Raw genomic sequence first — 16,232 nt, 5'->3', positions numbered from 1 at the left:
GAACCTAGGACCTAAACTAGGGCCTAAACAAGACTAATGAGCTCATGGCTCTTATTACATTTGTAAAGGCTTCTTAAAGAAGGAAAAAATCAACAAAATACAAAAGGAGGAAGACCTTAGAAGGGTGCTCCTACACCATACTCCCCCTCTGCACAAAATTAAGAAACTAGTGGACAGATGAGAGTCGGGTCAATACAAAGTTTCTTGAACTTGCCCTCTTCAACCCAAGTGGCTTCAGACTCAGGTTGACCTGCCCACTTTACCAAGTGTTCCATGTAGACCTGTTGTCTAGTAGAAATTTTTACTCTTGACTCTAAGATCTCCTCTGCTATGGGCTGCTTCATTTGAGGTAAGACATTCACATCCAAGTCCTGCAGTACCTTGGCTTGATTCTTAGTTTGCCCTGCTATTTCACCCTTATATAATATCAGGTCAGCAACATTGAAGACTAGTGATATAGCCAAATCTGAAGGTAGATCCACCTTGTAGGCATTCTCACCATAATTAGACAGAATTCTACAAGGTCCTACCCTCTTCATTTGCAGTTTAGTAGGCTTGCCACTTTGCATTCTAGCTTTTCTCAGATGGACCATCACATAGTCTCCCACTTTGAATTGAGCCTCTCTCCTTTGTTCATTCACTTTAGCTTTCAATTTTTTAGTAGACTCTAGGATGGCTCTCTTGACCTGTTCTTGGACTTCCTTGATGATTTGAGTGAATTCCTCTGCTTGCCCACTCTTCATCTCCATGGAACTAGGTTCTCTTAGTTCACACACCCCTCTTGGATGTCTGCCATAGACAACCTCAAAAGGACTCCTTCCAGTGGTCCTATTTACACTGTCATTATAGGCATACTCCGATTGTGGAATTACTAGATCCCATGTCTACCCATACTCCTTGGTTAGACACCTCAACAAGTTGCCTAACACCCTATTAATGACTTTAGTTTGACCATCAATTTGTGGATGGTAAGATGAGCTAAAAGATAAATTGGTCCCTAGTCTTTTCCATAAGGTTTGCCAAAAATGGCCCATGAACTTGCTGTCCCTATCTGAAACAATACATAGTGGGAGTCCATGAATCCTTACAATCTCCTTAAAGAAGAGATGTGCAACATAGCTAGCATCATGAGTAGTTTTACATGGAATGAAATGGCTCATCTTTGAAAACCTATCTACTACCACATAGATGCTGTCCATACCTGTCTTTGTCTTGGGGAGTCCTACCACAAAGTCCATGCTCACACAGTCCCAAGGCCTATTTGGGACCGGTAATGGCTGATAGAGGTTTGCATTGCTTGATCCTCCTTTTTCCCTTTGACACACACCACATTGCTCCACATACCTTCTCACATACATTGGCAACCTAGGCTAATAGTAGTACCTCTATACTAGATCCAAAGTTTTATTGATTCCAAAGTGTCCACTTAGACTACAATTATGTTTCTCTTGTATGAGATTTTCCCTCATGGATCCTCTAGGCACACATAACTGATTACCTTTGAACAAGAGACCACTTTGAAGACTGTATTCTACATACTCACCATGAAAATGATTCTCAAACTCCTTGTAGACCTTGTAGGCTGATGAGAAGTCTTCATCTTCTTCATAGAGATCCTTGAAACCTTCTATTCCTATGCTCTGTAATTGTAATTCTTGGACAGTCAACAACTTCCTACTTAAAGCATCTGCCACCTTATTGAGTTGCCCCTTTTTATGCTTGATGGTAAAGGTAAAGGATTGGAGGTATTCCATCCACTTCAAATGTCTATTGCTAAGCTTCTCTTGAGTGTTAATGTAGCTCAAAGCCTGGTTATCTGTGAACACCACAAATTCTTTTGGGAGTAGGTAATGCCTCCACTTCTTGAGAGACTGAACTAATGCATACAACTCTAGATCATAGGCTGAATACCTCTTCTTTGCCTCATTAAGCTTCTCACTAAAAAATGCCACAGGCCTTCCCTCTTGACTCAATACACCCCCTACTACAATGCCACTTGCATCACACTCCAATGCAAATAGCTTGTCAAAAGTAGGTAAGAGTAGGATGGGTTTTGTGGCTACTTCTTGCATCAATAATTGGAATGCTTCATCAGCTTGTTCATTCCATTTGAACTTAGTTTTTAGGCCTCCATTTATGGTGTCAAGTACTGGTGCACATATGCCACTGAAGTTCCTCACAAACTTTCTATAGAATTGGGCTAAACCATGGAAACTCCTAACTTCAGTCCCTGTTTTACGGGCAGGCCAATTCAAGAGTGCCTCCACTTTGCTTGGATCCATCTTCAAGGTTCCTTTAGACACCATAAACCCCAAGTAGACTAAATCTTGCTTCAAAAATTCACACTTCTCTAAGTTGATTTCCAACTTCTCTTCATGCAACCTCTCTAGGACTAACCTCAAATGCTCTAGGTGCTCCTCTTTGGTTCTACTATAAATGAGTATGTCATCTAAGTACACCACCACAAATCTACCTATGAAGTCCTTTAACACCTCATTCATCAACCTCATGAAAGTGCTTGGGGCATTGGTAAGTCCAAATGGCATCACAAGCCATTCATATAACCCTTTTGTGGTCTTAAAAGCGGTCTTCCACTCATCACCCCCCTTGATCCTAATCTGTTGATAACCACTTTTAAGGTCCAACTTAGTAAAATACATGGCACCTCCTAAATAGTCCATCAAATCCTCTATTCTAGGAATAGGAAATCTGTACCTTATGGTGATCCCATTGATTTCCCTTGAATCAGTGCAAAGTCTCCACTTACCTCCCTTCTTTGATGCTAGCACTATCGGGACTGCACACGGGTTGATGCTCTTCTTGATTAGTCCTTGATCCAACAACTCCTGCATTTGCCTTGCCGCCTCCTTGTTTTTATTAGGTGTGAGCTTATATGCTACTTTATTGGGCAAGGATGCACCCATGACAAAGTCTATTTGATGGCTTATAGACCTTCTTGGTGGAAGTGTTGCAGGTGCTCCATCACTCACTGTCTTTATACTCTTGCAACATTTGCTTCACCTCCTTGGGTACTTCTGTCTACAACTTATCTTCCTCCTCCTTTGGCTTCACAAAGATGGCACATCCCACTCTCTCCTCTTCATGTAGCAGGTGTAAGAACTCTTTACCATTATTTAGTAAGATACTAGGTGTTCTTGAGGTTCCCTCATCATTCTCTATCAGAGACTGAATCTTAAAGGTTCTGATGTCCTTCTTGAAGGAAATGGAATTCTCCTCTCCATCATAGATCACCTTCCATTCAAATTTCTAGGGTCTACCTAGAAGCAGATGAGAAGCATCCATGGGTAACACATCACAAAGGATATTGTCCTTATACCCTCCAATAGAAAACTCTACCCAACTCTGTTCATTGACAAACACACTCCACTCTTGATTCAACCATGTCACCTTGTAAGGGCTAGTGTGGGGTATCCTTGTGAGTTTCAACTTCTTGGCTGCCTCATCTGATATGATGTTATCAATTGACCCTGAATCAACTATCACCTTGTAAATCTTACCAAGGATCTTGCATCTCACCCTAAACAATGCTCTCCTATGCTTAGGTTCATCCTTAACTGGTTGTCTTATCAAGACTCTATTAAACATCAAATTTTCTCCAATCTCTGATTCAATATGGTCCACCTCAAGTGTCTTGCTGCTTGCTATGTCTTCATGGGCATAAGCAACCCTCTTTCCACTATTTGATAAGGTAGGCTTGTCAGGGCATCTATAGGCTGGGTGTCCCAATTGTCCACAATTGTAGCATTTCATGTTTGCAAAGTAGGAAATACCCCTACCGGTACCTCTACCCCTATTTGGACCACCTTGTCCACCTCTTCCTTTAGAATGACCTCCTCTAAGAGTGCTTTCACTATTGTGCTCAGTCAACTTGGACTCTCCATGATTCCTTTGCTCACTTGTCTTGCTTTGGTAACCACCTTGGTGATTCATTTGATCTCTACCTCTGCCTCTACCCCTGTTGTTACAGTCTCCCTTCCTTTTGTTCCTCTCTTCCACCTTAGCAGCAAGCTGATGACATTTTTGGATAGTGGTAGGAGTCCATAGACTTATCTCCTCTTGGATGTTCCACTTTAGGATACTTAGATACCTAGCCACCTTGATGGATTCCTCTTGTTGGACTTTGGATCTAAGACAAAGCTTTTGAAACTCCTCTATGTAGGAGGCCACATCAAGGTCTTTCTGCTTCAATCCCTATCTCTTTTTATGAAGTTGGACTTCATAATCCTCTGGCAAGTAGTTCTCTTTGATCTTACTCACCATGGCCTTCCAATATGCAATAGGTAGCTTCCTCATGCTAATTCTCTCCTCTTGCAAGTACTTCCACCATGTCAAGGCTGCTCCCCTTAGTCTTGATTTGGCAGCCTTAACCTTTTGGGCTTCTGTCACACCTTCACACTCAAAATGGTTCTCCATACCCTCAATCCATTCCATGACGGTGTCAATATCCATCCTTCCATTGAAAAGTGGCAATCCTTTAAAAGATTTTGGATTCAAAGCCTTAATGGCCTTTACAAAAGGTTCTTCATTGATTAAGGGGTCTGGTTCAGGTATGATGTCATCAAGATCAATAGCTTTCTTTCCTCTTTCATTGGTGTATGAATCCCAGAGTCCATGTGCCCTCTGATAAACCACTTCTTGCAGCTTGTTCCTTATCTCACTCATAGCATCTTCAAGGAGTCTATTTTTCTCTTTCTATTCTTCTACCTCCCTAACTAGCTTTGCATTAGTGACCATTATGTTCTCCCCTACTGATTCACTAGAATATAGAGACATGCACGGTCCACCAAATCTTTAACTTGATATGATACCAATCTGATGGGAATGGGTATGGGATAGACTAGCCTAGTCTATTCTCTTTGATCCTCTCCTTGGATCACCAAGTGTTCCAACCACACCCTAGGGTCTCTAGGAATTCCCTTACTTGTGGAATCCCCTGGCCTTGCCCAATCCACAAACCAACAACCTATAATACTTCTCCTAAGGTCTCACCTACTCGCAAGATTCAAAAGAACCCTTACTTAGGCTAATAAGGGTTTAGCTTCTCCTACACCTTCTTAGGTCCTAGCAAGGATAAGACAAGTCTTAGACATATTTTTCCATCCATTCATGTGTCCCCAAGAGGTTTAGACCTTCTTATTTGTTACCGATCTCACTATTTTGCTTCTTTCCTACAAAATAGGGCTACAAGGAATGAGCCCCAATTAGACCTCCATTCCGGACTTTTAGGGCTCCCTCTTGCAAACGATGACCAAAATTGTGAAGTTCCCCAAAAGGACTACTATTCATTTGGAAAAGGCTCAAATATTTTCCTGGTTTTGGGCCTCCAATTGTCTGTACACTGCCCTAGATGAATTTAGGGGCTTTTGAGGGTTTTTAGGCCTCCCAGGGGCATAGTGATGGATAGATGTCTTCACCACCTTATTTGGATTGGTGGAAGCTCCTCCTTTTCACCAATCATGCTCTACACACCCCTCTACAACTCCTCCAAAGGGTGTATCCTTCTCTATCCTTCCTTGCTCTCACGGACCTCTGCAACCTTAACACTTCCTAGCCGGGCACTGTCTAGTCTCGCCTAGGAGTGGGTCTTTGAATGGCTTCCCTGCATCTTCAAGAGTCTTACTTTCTCTAAGGTACTGTATAGGGTCTACACTCCTATTCCCCATGGTTTCATGGTGTTTCCACAATGGGGATAGGAGTTATCAACCCATTTACACAAAACAATCAAAAACTGGATAGTGAAAGAGTAATTCACAAATTATTTACAATTACACCAAACCTGCACAACACACCTAACCTAAATGCTCAAAAAAAAATGTATGAACACAATACAAGTCTCTCAACTCATTTTAGTCTACAAATCAGTCCATTAAGAATCTTTTCATGCTCCATTTGTGCCGACTAGCAACAAAAATACAGTCACAGTCAAGGTCTCTTCTCTTTGGCTCTTATTAAATTTAGAAAGGCTTCTTAAAGAAGCAAAACACCAGAAAAATCCAAAAGGAGGAAGACCTTAGAAGGGTTCTCCTACAGCACTTTGTTAGTTCATGTTACCCCGGTTAACATAATTTCTCATCCAATTGCCATTTGGTCTTGGATTCATATGCAGTACTAGATTATTTGCTCCATATCTACATTCAAATGATCTATCTCAATACATTTTGCATGTGAAGCAATGGCCTTCAAATTTCTTGGACACATACCTAGCATTTGTATTGTAACTTTCATTTCCATTAGGTTTGTTTTTATAAACATTTGCAGTTTGACCAGGTTTATGGAAAACAAAACAAATAGGTTTAAAGATCTTCTTACTAGTAGGCTTTTTAGCCTTAGGAGAAGATTTGTTCTTATGAGTGTTGCTCTTGGTACCCAAGGATTCTCCTTTTTTAGATGTGTGAAAACTAGATCCAAAGGTATCACCATTCATCCTTTCTGATTGAATTTATTCTTCTAGCAAGGTATAACTTCTGTTGAACTTTTCCAATTTCCCATTTACTTCAGTGAGTTGTTTGGTGAGATCTTCGTTATGTTTTGATAGGTTCTCTCTTAGAGATGATGCTATGTCAAGATCTAGCTGTAAGTTCTCTTTTTCTTTTTGCTCTGCATTCAAATGCTCATGCAAAGTAGCATTTTGTCACTTGATCTTGGTGATCTTCTTGATCTCTTTCCTTGATGAGATCTTCAGCAGTTCTCTTAGCTTCCAGTTCCTAACTCATGTGGATAGTAAGACCTTCTAGCTCTCTCCTCAGATTTAGTTTTTCACTATTTAGTTTTTCAACTTCCTTAGCTAAAGCATCAATATTAGCCTCATCCAAAGAAATATAATCAAATTTGTCTAATAGTTGTTTAGTTAGCTCTCTCCTTTTGACTTGATAAGTTTTTAATTTGACCCTTAGGGTTTCAAGATCATTTCTACTAGCTTCAAGATCTTTAGCCATCTCAAAGTAGCTCATATCCGCCATAGTAGCTTTAGGGTTTCCTTCCAAGTGATTAGGCTTTAAAGAAGTTAGGCTCTGATACCAATTGCTAGAATTGTAAAGCACTACAAGGGGGGGTGAATCTGTCACACCAAAAACAATACTACTTTAAACACTAACTGGTAGATATATTTAATAAGTTTGTTAAACAATGTGCATGTAATCCAAAATGATATAACAACATCCATAATAAGTAAAACATCCACCATAACATAAGTGTTTGTACATGGAAAACCAAAATAGGTAAAAACCATAGTGAGATGGGACTCACAAGTTAACTATCTGCAATAATAGATAACTGGACGGTTAAGATCTACAAAAGGTTGATCTGCTAGGAGAAAATCCTATTAAAGATCCCAAAGCTTAGTTAAAATCTATACCCTATAAAAGGTAGTACCCTGTAAGGAGTAACCTTAGTAGAGGATTTTTGAATACAACCTAATGGATCACCTGGTTAGAGGATTTGTACAATGAAGCTTGTTAGAGATTATCCAGTTAGGGGATTTGACTATTGTAGATTTTAAAAAATAGTAGGTGGTGTGATCTAGTAGTAGCACAACTTTCTTGTATAGATCCTCTTCTGCACACTCAACATTTCATTACCAACATACTCTACAACTTAACACTTCTTCCTTCACATCAAATCATCACATAACATATCTCCTTCGCTCATACAAAATAATTCATTGTGATGTCAATATATAGACAATTAGATTTCATGCCAGCCTTAAGAAATCATATCACAATTTCTTAGGTGTCATGTATCTAGTCAAACAATCATAACTCATCACAAAAATACCACCAAAAATTATCGGTAAGGATAACTCATCATGACGAGTGATAACTCATTACATAATCAATGAATACCAGTTGGAATAATCAATACCAGTTGGAATTAAGCACATAAACTATTTATCATTTGATGCTCCTTTGATAATCTCTGCTCGATCTTCAGGTTGATGTCAAGTTATATATAACCACTGGTTATATCCATGTATATACCAGTTGTCACTATGTACTAGTTAGATATAAAACTTTAGTATACCGGTTGTAATATAAACAACTTTGAAGTCACACCAGTAGACAATGTGAACATACGTGTGTGTATGTGTTTCATCAATGACAACATATGATGAAGTCAATCATTACAATCATCATCAAGCCAAAAACCACCATACCGGTCTTGACAAATCAAGAGCTCCTTCTGGGAACAAGTCTGATTACTCTTAAAATCCTTAGATCCAAGTTTGTGGCTCGATCTAATGACTTTATCTTACTATTAATGCATTTTTACATCAATTCCAATGCATTTACCCTAATTTCAATATTTTTTATATTTCAACTTAAAAAGAGGGTAGTCCAATCTAATCTAATAAATCCAATAGATTTTTTATCCCTTATGCTTGCTAGTTTTTGGCTAGATATATTAGATTTACACTATCCCTCATTTAATGTAATGGTCCCTAAGTAAAAATTAGAGGTTTTTGTCTTTCTTGTCATGCAAACTCTAATTGTTTACCATCACACCAACAAATGGGTTCCCTTATCTAAATCCATTCAAAGGGGAAAAGGAATCACACATAGATACATTCACCAAGACAAATAAACAAGGAGTAGAGATGTGTATCTTAATGAACTCAACTTATTTTAAACAAAATGCAAACTATTTTAGAACTTTCAATAGATTTTTCCATTACACCCTATCATAGAATTTATTGATATCTAATTTAATAAACATACCTCTAATTTTTTCTCTAGATATTGTATTAATTGTCTCAATAGCCAATAGGATTCTATATGTAATCTCCCTACCCAAAGTGAAGATGTTATGTTCTTTGGTATCAATTTCTTCATCACCTTCTTCAATTAGCTAGGCATTTCCTTAGAAATGATCTTATAGATAGTATTCTAGAGGTAAATTGTGTGATAGTCTACCATTGATGTACTTTTTTTCCCTAGAAATGATAAAATCATGGTGTTATTAATATCCAAAACAAACTTCCCATTTCTCTTGAAATCCTCTATGATTTCCCACACATCCTATTCAATGAATTCCCAATGGGTATGGTAAAATTTTGCAGGCATCCTATTGGGTCCAGGCATTTTTTTTATGTGTAATTGAAGCACTACTACTTTAATTTCATCCAATGTCAACTCTCTAATCAACATCTTGTTATCAACTTCACTTAGGCACTTTGGTATAACTAAGAGGATGTCCTCATTCTAATTCAGGATCCCATTGTCTTTATTGTCTAATAATGCTTGGAGGAAACTAATAGATTCCTCTTCAATTTCTATGAAATCAAGATTTCACTCACCATTGAAGAGTTTGATCTCTTTGATTCTATTCCTTTCCCTCCTAACAACTATGTTTAAGACCTATATTTTTCTTTCTCTTGTCTAACATTTTTCAGCTTGTCGAGCAACCTATCTTTCATGATGACTAGATTTTATGGCTTTTTTGTGCTCTTGGAACCTTTTCTTTAGTTCTTGCATTCTCTCTAAGCATTTCTGCTCATCTTCTAGCTTGAACTCCCTTTTTGGGTTCTTCACTTCTTCTGGAGTAGTCACCAATTCTAATTTTGGCAATCTCTACTCTTTCGTCTTTTGTCTTTCTTGTTTTCATTGTCTTCTTTCCTCTTTTATTTTTTGAAGTTTTATGAGTTTGTTCTCTTTTTCATCCTCTCTCTTCCTGAAACTTTCCATTAGATAAGCATCGACATCGAAATCTTGCGCTATTTGAATTTCCCTAAATTCCCACATGTATTTGATGTATTTTCTGATTATATTCGGAGGAAAAAGGTCATCAAGGTTTGAGACACTTTTCTCTTTTTTTCTTATATCTGGAAACAACCAAAAAATGAATGTGTAATACAAATTGTTCTTAGTTATTGAGTAATCGGAATTGTTCTTTTTCAAAGAATAAAATTTCTTCTTTTTCAAAAAATCAAAATTCCTTTTCCTCTTCTTCTTGGAGTACCCAAGATTGTTCATCTATTGAATATTAGTAATAGCTTGATAATTTGGTTCTGGTATGTATGGAATTGTACGTTTGTGATTATCTTTTTTCAAATGATCCAGATAATTATAAGTGAAAAGCTCATATCTATGATGCTTGATGCAGTTTTTTAACCGCCTCAAAAAATCTGGAAATTATTTTTCTCCCAAAAAGGATGCAAAGTCATTCCACCCGAATCAGCTACTAATAATTTTTTTCTGTGGCATTATTTTGTAGCCAACACACAATTTCAACCACTTCTTCCTATCCTTAGTAGTCAACTCTCGAGGATCGTTACAATTCAATAGGCCTTGTGAATCCAAAAAGTCCTTGACATTTTGTTTGATCAAATTAACCCTTTTTTCAATCTAGATTTTATGTCAGGAGAAGGTTGATTCATTCGATTTTTGAAGTCATCTCACAATTTATTATGAATATCTCAATTCAACAAATATTCTTCATTCATCTGCTTGATTCTCTCATTCATTGTAATTGTCCAATTGTCAGGATCTGTGAGATCCAAATCTGCTTTTATCTGTATTGAAAATGGTTCTAATGGATCTTCCATGATTTCCAAAGAAAATTGAATATTCTATGTAGGGGTGGTCCTAATCATTATAGGAGGCTCGTCATTCGTTTGAATATTTTATGTCCCGGTATCTGGCCAAATGTTAATCTTTATTTTTATGCTTTCTGAGCAAAGGATTTTCTATCTATTGGTGGATAGGTTTCATCCATTCGATAATAGGATGGATCCGTTAGATAATAGCTTTTGCCCGATGAGATGTAGATTTCAAAATCCATTCACCAACAGGTCTCCATAAAGAAGGAACTTTAGTTGGATTACCGAAAGGTAGTTCATTTTTTGTTTCATACATGGATAAAACACTAGTTGTTTTGGTGTTAATGTCAATAGATTGGGGGGTACATTCATACCAAGGTCTCAAATGAAAATGATATACAATCTTGATTTGAATACCTTTTTTTAGGTAGTCTTTCATCCAATCCTTGGGCACATTGATGTCCGTCAATTCATATCCATCGTAATTACATTTAATAATAAAATTCCCTATTGAAATTGGACCAATCTCTCTCCCATTTGGGCGCCTGAAATAATAAAACATGAGAAAAGTTTTTTGGCTATTATTAATGAAGAGAAATATAATATTTTTCAAAGATATGTATGTGTGAATAAAACACCCACTCTGAGATAGTGAAGCAATTTTCTATCGAAGCCCTATTGTATTTGATGGTAATGATTTTCCTCTCTTTTTCTTTCGATCTTGATATTTGTCAAAATATCTTATGAGTCTTGAAATCAAAATATCTTTTTTGATTTCTCTTTTAGGATTTGGCTTGCGACGTGGCTTTTGCATCATTTCTTTAGTCTCTCAAAAAGACTTAACTATGGTCGAGGTATCCAATTGTTGACCACTGATACTTTTCATCTTTGAGAATGGACAACTCCTTTGGTTAAAAGTCTATGAAAATCTCCTTCATATGGATAACTAAAGACATGTATGTCTTTAGTTACAACGTCCTCCTCTTCTTCGTCCTCCGCTTTGTTCGCTATTCCTTGTTCTAGTATTTGCTCTTTTTCTTCTGATTGTTGTTTCTCATCTTTGAACGATCAAAATAATCCTTTCAAAATTCCTTGTTCACTCCTTTTTTGTTCATCTTCAGGCTCTAGTTCTTTTATTTTCTCAAAGTGTTTAATAACAATTAAATGTTGAGCCCTTTTTGGATGAGTTTCCAGACAATCTTTGACACACATATTATCATAAATGCCTGATATTATGGTTGAGGGCTATTCAGGCACAATGCACCCATTAAAGTCTCAGATTCGAGGTTCATAATCATTAACAATCGATTCCTTCTTCAATTCCATGAATTTGAGATAAAAGGCATAGAAATCAAAAAAATCTTGGTCAAATTTCTTTTTCTTTTTCTTTTTAGTGTTGCTCTTTTTAGAAGGAAGATCCTTATCTGTAATCTCCCAAGGGATATTTTTAGTATTTATACATACTAATGAATTTGGTAGTTAATCTCATCTCATTAAAAAAAATCACTCATAAAGTAAATCCTACTCCGTAGGAAGAACGCTAAGAATCAATTCCGATTTCGTACCAGTGGTTACAAGAAAAATCTGCAATAAATATTGAATGAATATTTTTTTACTGCAAGAAGCAATTTCCTTTTCTATCCGTTTGGTTAGAGGTGTCGGAGCCAATGTTTTCAATACATATTCGACTGAATCTTTTAGATAAACAACTTCAAATCTTGACAATAAATTTTCCAATGAAGCGTCATCCAAAAATTTCCTTTTTTAATGTTCTTCTAATAAGAAGATACGGATTTGATTGAGGCACCATTCGGAAATAATTTTTATTTTTTCATTTCGTGGTTAAACAATTTTCTCCTTATTTTTTGGTCGAATTAAGGAAATTCAATCAAGTTGGTTGGTAGAATCATGGGTGTTTTTTTGTAATTGCTCAGTAGAATCATATGAAGGTAGCATCCACGGTAATTTAAATTGATTCATCAACCCGTGGAATGGCCCGCTCGGTAAAGGATCATGTATTTCTAGAAGATAATTTCCATCTTTAGTTCTAGAAAATCTTTTTTTTTTTCCTATCACATCTACAAGAGGGGATCCATTTCTTAGAGCTCTCACTTGATCTTCAATTTCGACTGCTAAGAATCTTTTTTTCTCTCCTTTTGTTGATATCCATTCAAAAAGGTGATCTTGATTTCGATCAAGAATTTGATCACCGAGGTTGACCATTTTTGCAAAGAAAGACATACTGGGTGGAGCTGTGAAAGATAGTCTTTGATTCCCATCACTAAGACAAGCATCAAATAAATATTCAACAACTTGCCTCTTCACAAGGCCACCAAGAATGAAATTTCCTATACCCATGTACCAGAAGGGTATGTTGAATCGGTTATAATCAAAAAATAGTAGTGGCCATGGTTTTATTAATATGGAAGATAAATCAAAATCTGTGTCCGTTTATTTGTTTAGTTCTTTTAAGGATAGCACCTTTACCATTTTGTGAGAAATGGAAGAAAGAGAAATAGTTTTATCAACAAAAGCTTTAATTTTTTTTTTCTTCTTTGAAGTTTTTGGTTTATAATCATCTTTGTAAGCATTTTTTTTTTATCGAGTTCTTCCAAAGATTCCTAAAATTCTTCTAAAGGGCCCTAAAGAAAGGCTCGATTATCTACATATTTTGTCATAAAAAGTGATGGATTTTTCCCATAGAATGCCATCATAAAGTAATCAAAGAAAATTACTTGAAAAGTGAAAGAAAAAATTTGTCCCCTTTTACCCAGTTTTAAAGGCGAATCGCCTTCGACAAGTAAACAAAAGAGGTTCGTGATTTTGATGAATTAAATTTGCCTATGAGCCATCCGGCTGTGGTGCTCATAAAAAATAAAAGGATCCCTCTGTACCTAAATAATATGATGTTAATGAGCCCCAGATAGATGGATTTACCAAAAAGGGAAGGATTTAGCAATTGTAGACCGACTCCAAGAAAAAACTCGATCACTAGATGATTCAACCAAGGGAATAAAACATTGGAGAAAACAATCCTGATAAAAAGAAATAAAAAGACTGGCACAAACATTAGAGTCATCGTGTGAGGTTTCAAAATGACGCTATAGATAGGGCACAAATAAATGGATGAAAAAATTACAACTTGCCCAAGAAACGAACCACTAAGAATCAATTTTCGCATAGGAATGCTTTTATCACCATTTCTATCTAATATCTTATCCTTAATCAACAAGGATCTGAGATAATACATCTGAGATGGACCAATTTGCAATGTTGATAAAAATCCATAATACACCCCGAAAAGAACAATCGAAATACTCCTTTGTATCCAAAGCAACAAAAAGTTACCATTTTTTAATTCCCCCTTATTTTAATATTATAATTATTAGTTTGATCTGGTATCGAAACTATACAAAAAATATGCTGAGGTCCATGATAACGAAACATAAAATACTCCATTGATATTGACTATTGTTAACTAGTAACAATATGTCTATTGTAAAGCTTATATTTCTCAAGCTATTAAATAAGTCCTCCCTATGATTTAGGGATGAATAGTTCTAACAAGAATACGGTCTACTCGACATGGGTGTTGAACTAAAGTATTTGACATGTTTCTTCTTGATTTAAATAAAGCATACTTTCCATGATTTGATCAGCTGGTTATTTTTCGAGTGGTCCAGCTAAGAAAATATATCTCCCAAAATATAATCAATGATATAATTTAATTTGACCCAGTTTGCTTCCTCCTCTTTGGGCCCTTGATATGGTACTTTCACCACAATTTTTAAACCCATATTACTTGTTTGTTTGTTTTTTAAATCTTTTTTAGGCACATGGATTGTAACCATATTAGTTTCTTTTTCATTATCGTGATACGATTCACACTGTCTAACTTATAGCTCCCTTCTTTTTTGATAAAGTTGATTTATGAATTATCTATCATCTATACAATATATTTCCTATAGAAAGATGTTTATCAATATCCTTTAATTTTGTTTACTAAATGCTTGAATACCATGTGATGCCTCCTCAACCTAGAGTACCCCCCGAAGAAGCGGGAGTAGTAGTAGTCATCGAATCCTCCACTATTATGTGGACGATTGTTTGGACCAATGGACTTACCACTCTTGATCATTACAAGGGGTGATGCTATGATATTGAACCCATTCTTGGAGAGGAAAATCAATTTATTTATTATGTAGCTCACCCTTTAGATCTTTTTGAAGAAGGTTTTGTTACTAACCTATTCACTTCTATTATAGGTAATGCATTTGGATTCAAAGCCTTACGGGCTCTATGTCTGGAAGATTTATGAATTCCACCTATTTATTCAAAAAAATTCCAAGGCCCACCACATGGTATTCAAGTAGAAATAGATAAATTAAATAAATATGGTCGTCCTTTGTTGGGATGTACTATAAAACCAAAATTGGGTCTACCTGCCAAGAATTATGGTAGAGTGGTTTATGAATGTCTTCGTGGTGGACTTGATTTTACCAAGGATGATGTAAATGTGAATTCCTAACCATTTATGCACTAGAGATATCATTTCTATTTTTGTGCAGAAGCAATTTATAAAGCTTAGGCTGAGACGTGTGAGATTAAGGGACATTACCCAAATGATACTGTAGGTACATGCGAAGAAATGATGAAAAGAGTAGTATTCAGCAGAGAATTGGGAGTTCCTATAGTCATTCATTACTATCTCACTGGAGGTTTTACAAAAAATACTTTGTTGGCTCATTATTGCCGAGATAATGGCCTACTTCTTCACATTTACCACGCAATGCATGCAGTTATTGATAGACAAAGAAATTATGCTATGCACTGCTAAAGAACTACGTATGTCTGGTTGACATCATATTCACACGGGTACTGTAGTAGGTAAACTTGAAGGAGAATGAGAAGTGACTTTGGGTTTTTTTGACCTATTGCATTAATGATTTTATTGAAAGAGACTGAAGTCATGGTATTTATTTCACTCAAGATTGGGTCTATGCCAACTGTTCTTCTTGTAGCTTCAGGAGGTATTCACGTTTGGCATATGCCTTCTCTGATCGAGATCTTTGGGGTTGATTTTGTATTATAGTTTTGTCGAGGGACTTTGGGGCACCCTTGGGGAAATGCACCTGGTGCAGTGGCTAATCAGGGCGCTTTAGAAGCTTGTATACAAGCTCGTAATAAAGGACGTGATCTTGCGCATGAAGGTAATGAAGTGATCTACAAAGCTACTAAACGGAGCCCTGAACTAGCAACCTCTTGTGAAGTATGGAAATAAATCAAATTTGAAGTTGATATGATTTATCTTTTGTAATCGTGTGACTTTCATTTGTTTGGTCCCTTAATCAAATCGAACTCGGCCCAATCTTTTCTTTTAAGATTGAGCCTTATACCGAATGGATGACAATAGATAATTTGGCTAGAGGAAATAAATTTACCTCTTACCTACTAATATAGAAATATATTTTCTGGATTATTTGATGGGGTCGGTGGATCACTAGGTCTAGGCCCAAGGAGCAAGGGCCTTCAATCTCTCCTAGCCATGCACTCAAAGGAGGTTCAAAATTTGTTATCTTTAACAAATTAAACCCTGTCAAATCTCTTCTAATCTATATAAAAGCTCACTTTTAATCGGCTTTGTCTAGAGCTTTAGTAAAAAAAACTACAATAGCGT

At 36.5% G+C, this 16,232-nt stretch overlaps 1 pseudogene; it reads left to right on the top strand.

The window, feature by feature from the left end:
• The first annotated feature begins 14,561 nt into the window (after positions 1 to 14,561).
• LOC131062676 (ribulose bisphosphate carboxylase large chain-like) lies at positions 14,562 to 15,872 on the top strand (annotated as a pseudogene).
• The last annotated feature ends 360 nt before the right edge of the window (positions 15,873 to 16,232 follow it).

Source organism: Cryptomeria japonica, chromosome 3, assembly GCF_030272615.1.
Source record: "Cryptomeria japonica chromosome 3, Sugi_1.0, whole genome shotgun sequence".
Taxonomy (NCBI): domain Eukaryota; kingdom Viridiplantae; phylum Streptophyta; class Pinopsida; order Cupressales; family Cupressaceae; genus Cryptomeria; species Cryptomeria japonica.
The sequence above is the reverse complement of the archived record's forward strand: the minus strand, read 5'-3'. Positions and strand labels throughout refer to the sequence as shown.